General features: G+C 50.6%; 1 protein-coding gene across 1 annotated transcript in view; it reads right to left on the reverse strand.

Annotated features, from left to right (window-relative positions):
* The window catches only part of LOC106813797 (serine/threonine-protein phosphatase 6 regulatory ankyrin repeat subunit A-like), a 34,041-nt gene extending 32,878 nt beyond the window's left edge, over nucleotides 1-1,163 (reverse strand). The window contains exon 1 of the mRNA XM_014818022.1: nucleotides 608-1,163. The gene's annotated coding sequence lies outside the window, so the exon portion shown is untranslated. The remainder of the gene's footprint in view (nucleotides 1-607) is intronic.
* Nucleotides 1,164-4,890: the final 3,727 nt, after the last annotated feature.

Here is a 4,890-nt window from a genome sequence, read left to right on the forward strand (position 1 = left end):
GTGTGTGTGTGTGTGTGTGTGTGTGTGTGTGTGTGTGTGTGTGTGTGTGTGTGTGTGTGTGTTTACTGCTGTACCCCGTGAATTATACACCCTCACTCCCCCCCCCTTCCCTCCCTCCATCCATCCCTCCATTGCTCACCATCACTACTTTCCCCAACAGCATATATACCCTCCTTCCCTTCCCTAGCACCCGATAACCTCCCAGCATCCTGTACCCTCTCAGCATCCTATACACATTCTTTCTCTCTCTACATCCCATATACTGTTCCCCTCGCCCTGCACGCTATATTTTCCCACCACCCCCGCCATCCTGTCCCCTGCTGCCTGCCCTCCTTTCTTACCACCGCAGCCGCTATATGATTATTTGATACTTTCCGGCTTTTGACAGCCAGGCTGTCTCTGTGATCCGTCGATGCCTTGACGCGCATGCGCATGTGCACAGAGAGGGTGGAACTTCTATATCTAATTACGTCACGTAAACAACGTATTAATAGTTTTTTTTTTGCTGGCGGCGCGGAGTGATACACAACAGACCGGATTGCGGAGGTGTTATCCGGTCCGGTGTTGTTAGCAAGCACGTACCAGCACCTGTGATAACAACACTCACCAGACGCGATCGCAGCGCTCGCGGCGGCAAAAACGCTGTCGCGCGTGATCCGATGCTGCCCTGCAGTGATCGTAGTAGAGCCGTAAGAAGCTGGAGCGCTGCAGGCTGGGAGACTGGAGGCACGAAGGCAGGCACACACTGGCTCCTCGTCCGCACCACTGAGCGGCTGCACACACGGACGCCGCTGAGGACTTGAACGCACACACTGCTGCACTGCGGTGACGACACAAAAGACAAGACGCGATTCGAACTTTCTCGGCAAGAATACAGGGGGCGCCACCAGCGCGGTCATCATCGCTGTGCGGTCGTGTGAGCATTGCCGAATCCGCAGTACCTACTGCCGGATGCTGCGATATAGAGGGCGCCAGCAGGCAGCCGACGCTAACGCCTCCACGCGAAGCCATCACGGCACGTGACGTCACGCGATCCGGTTACATGACCTAGGACGGAATCCGGCGTCGTGCGATCAGAGTGAGTCGCGGTTGCCCGGGTGTAGTACAGGTGGGAGGAAGTTCCCGGATGTAGAGGAGAGGTGAGAGCTAATTCCCCAGATGAAGGAAAGGTGAGAAGAAGAAGAAGTAGAAGAAGAAGTGCCCGGATCATAGATGATTGGGGGGCATCACCCCCGCTACCGCCTCGTTAATTAAACTGTTTATGATCGGTTGTTTATCTCAGGTCTTCTTACACGCCGTCAGCGTATACAGAGGCTGTTCAGTAATTCGTGGATGTGGATTAGATGAGATAGTGACATTTATATTGCTTTGCCTGCTGTTATCCTCATCATCATCATCGTCCCATATCTCTGTTTATATGTTTATAGACGCTCCGTTATAAAGCTTTGCTAGTTGTAGAAATCGTACCACGCAGCTCAGGAAGTTAACGTTGTAGTGTTGAGGAACTTGTTTCTACGTTATAGTTGCTGTTGTTATCGTCGTCGTTGTTGTTGTTGTTATCGTCGTTGTTGTCGTTGTTGTTGTTGTTGTTGTTGTTGTTGTTGTTGTTGTTGTTGTTGTTGTTGTTGTTGTTGTTGTTGTTGTTGTTGTTGTTGTTGTTGTCGTTGTTGTTGTTGTTGTTTTTGTTGTTGTTGTTGTTGTTGGCGTTGCTGTTGTTGTTGTTGGCGTTGTTGTTGTTGTTGTTGTTGTTCTTATTATTGTTTTTATTGTTGCTGTTGCTTTTATTGTTTTTGTTTTTGTTGTTGTTGTTGTTGTTGTTGTTGTCGGGGTTGGGGTTAATTATTGTTTTTGTTTTCTTAACCATTCTTGCTAGACACCTAACCGTAACGATTTCAGCCCGTTTTATTTAGGATAAGGCTAGCATATAACCTTAATTCTAACTCAATTCCAAAGCCAACCCTATCTCTAACCCTAGCCCTAACCTTATTCCACTTATAACCCCAAATCCTAACCACAACCTAACCGTATTCTAACCCAAAAACTCATTCAACTCTATTCTAATCTTTACCCAAAACCTAACCTTAGCCCTAACTCTAATCCAACTATAGCTCTAACCCTATATATAATAGGATATAGCCCTATATATATGCTGTAAGCCAAACCAAACCCTAATCCTACCATAACACTGATACATCAAGGCAGGCACGCTCTGAGAATGCTGCGCAGTATTTACAGTGAAAATAATGGCATAAGTCAATTGCCACTCTAAGTTAGAGAGAGCTAGAATGTGCATTAGCAGTAGCAAAACAGGGCTGTCGGATAGCACTAGCACTAGCAGCTGTCTCTCTCACAACTATCGCTCTCACTCTTCGTTAACATACGAAACGCTCGCGGTTTTTTGCCAGCCATATGAATTACATCAAACATTGGCATTCATTAGAAGCTCATTTGCTGCTGAAGCAGCAGCAGCTGCAGCAGCTGCAGCAGCAGCAATAACAACAACAACAACAGAAGCAGCAGCAACAGCAGCAGCAGTAGTAGTAGTAGTAGCAACGGTAATAGCATTAGTAGCAGCAGAAGCAACAACAACAGCAGCAGAAATGGCAGTAACAGTAGTAGCAGTAGCAGCAGTAGTAGTAGTAGTAGCAACGGTAATAGCATTAGTAGCAGCAGCAGCAGTAGCGATAGCAGCATCAGTAGCGGCAACATCAGCAGTAGAAGTAGCAGCGGCAGCAATAGTATCAGTAGCGGTAGCAGCAGCAGTAGCAGCAGTATTAGTAGTAGTGGCAATTTTGTTCAGCGTAATTTTTACGTTTGCAGCATACACGTAGTATATATAGTAATTAAGTTTTTTCCTGGCACTCTCCCAGGACATTAAATCGGCCGCTTTAAGCTCAAAGACTTAATGACTCGTTTTTTGTCTAACGCATCGCAGCTGCGCCTAGCGACGGTGGCGACACCGTGTGGTCGCGGGTGTCTCCCTCTATCGACTGAAATAACTATTCGCTGCGACGATATAAACTGTTCTTCAGGATTCTGTCACGATTGTTTGTCGCGACTGCCATCGGTCACCTTACCTACACCCCCAGAGCTATCTTCGCCCGGCACCTCCCCCCTTCACTGCAGTGACCGTTTAATCCATGCATGAAGCAGATGACTAATTCTGGGCTTATATCCGGATCAACGTCTAAGCTGCTTAAATAGGTGTGCGCGCCTGCACCGTTGCTTTGAAGTGCATCCCCGCATAGCATGGCTGCTTAACCGGAGCCTGGATGTGTGCTTCTCTCTTAGATGCTGTCTATAGACGCTATGTAGCTGCGTGTGGGAGTGGTGGCAGTACAGGGTAAATGTAGACGCGTCAAGATCCCTGTACAGAGAGAGCAGGAGGGAGAGCGGAGAGAGAGAGAGAGAGAGCAGGAGGGAGAGAGCGGAGAGAGAGATGGCAGGGGGAGAGCAGGGGGAGCAGGGGGAGAGAGCGGAGAGAGAGAGCAGGGGGAGAAGAGCAGAGAGAGGGAGAGAGAGAGAAAGGGAGAGCAGTGGGAGCAGGAGGGGAGAGAGCAGAGAGAGCAGGAAGAGAAGAGCAGAGAGATGGCAGGGGGAGAGCAGGAGGAGAGAAAGCAGGGAGAGAGAGAGCGAGAGAGAGAGAGCAAGGGGAGAGCAGGGGGAGCAGGGGGGAGACAGCGAAGAGAGATAGAGCAGGGAGAGAGCAGGGAGAGAGAGAGAGAAAGCAGGGGGAGAGCAGGGAGAGAGAGAGAGAGAGAGAGAGAGAGTGGGCAGGGGAGAGCAGGGAGAGAGAAGAGAGGCAGGGGAGGCAGGAAGAGAGACGAGGCAGGACGAGAGCAGGGATGAGAGAGAGAGCAGGGGGGTAGAGGCAGGAAGGGGAGAGAGCAGGGAGGGAAGAGAGCAGACAACGCAAGATGGGAGAGAGCAGAGAGATGCAGAAGGTGAGAGAGCAGAGAGAGGCAGGGGAGAAGAGCAGAGATCGGGAGAGAAAGCAGGGGGGAAGAGAGCAGGAGGGGAGAGAGGCAGGGAGAGAGAGCAAGAAGTGGGAGGAATAATAAGGAGGAGTGGATAAGAAGACGAAGAGAAGGGGGAGGAGGAAAAGAGAGGAGGGAATGAGGACGAAGAGAAGGAGGGAGAGGAGAAAGGAGGAGGAGAACAGGGAGAGGAAGTAGTGAAGAGGAGGACGGGAGGAAGAGGTGGAGGAGGAGAGGAGAGAAGGGAGAGGAGAGAAAGTGAAGGAGGAGGAGGAGAAGGAAGTGAAGGAAGAATGGGGGGAGAGCGGAGATAGAGACGGAAAAAGAGAGAGAGAGAGAGAGCGAAAGAACAGCGACAAGACAGAGAGGGAGCAAGAGACGCGCAGAGCGAAAGAAGCGAAGAGAGCGCTGCGCGACAGTGAGTAGATGAGAGGAGAGAGAGGCGCGCGCCGGTGCGGGGTGGAGGGAGAGAACTGTATTATATGCGATCAGAACTATCTTCTATACTCCATGTTCCCGGGGGTGAGGCTGGTGGTACATTTTCTGCAACGAAAAGTCAAGGAAATGTAAATTTTTCCTGTGCGGTGATGTTGCTGTTAACATGAGGCCAGTGAGCCGGAGAGCTCCCACTAGTACTACAGTACTTACTGAACATACACTCCCCCCCCACACACACTAGCAGTCACGACACGTGAAATGATGGCACCGCACGACACCGGCACGTGCACACGGGCACGCACGCAGCGACACGCACAGACACATACACACACACACACACACACACACACACCATACACATAACACATCACACGCAGCACCGAGCACGCACGCAGCGCAACGCAACACACAACACGACGACACCCACACACGACACAGCGACACACACAACACACCATAACACACAGAAAACCGG

The sequence above is a fragment of the Priapulus caudatus genome, unplaced genomic scaffold (assembly GCF_000485595.1).
Source record: "Priapulus caudatus unplaced genomic scaffold, Priapulus_caudatus-5.0.1 Scaffold827, whole genome shotgun sequence".
Classification (NCBI taxonomy): domain Eukaryota; kingdom Metazoa; phylum Priapulida; class Priapulimorpha; order Priapulimorphida; family Priapulidae; genus Priapulus; species Priapulus caudatus.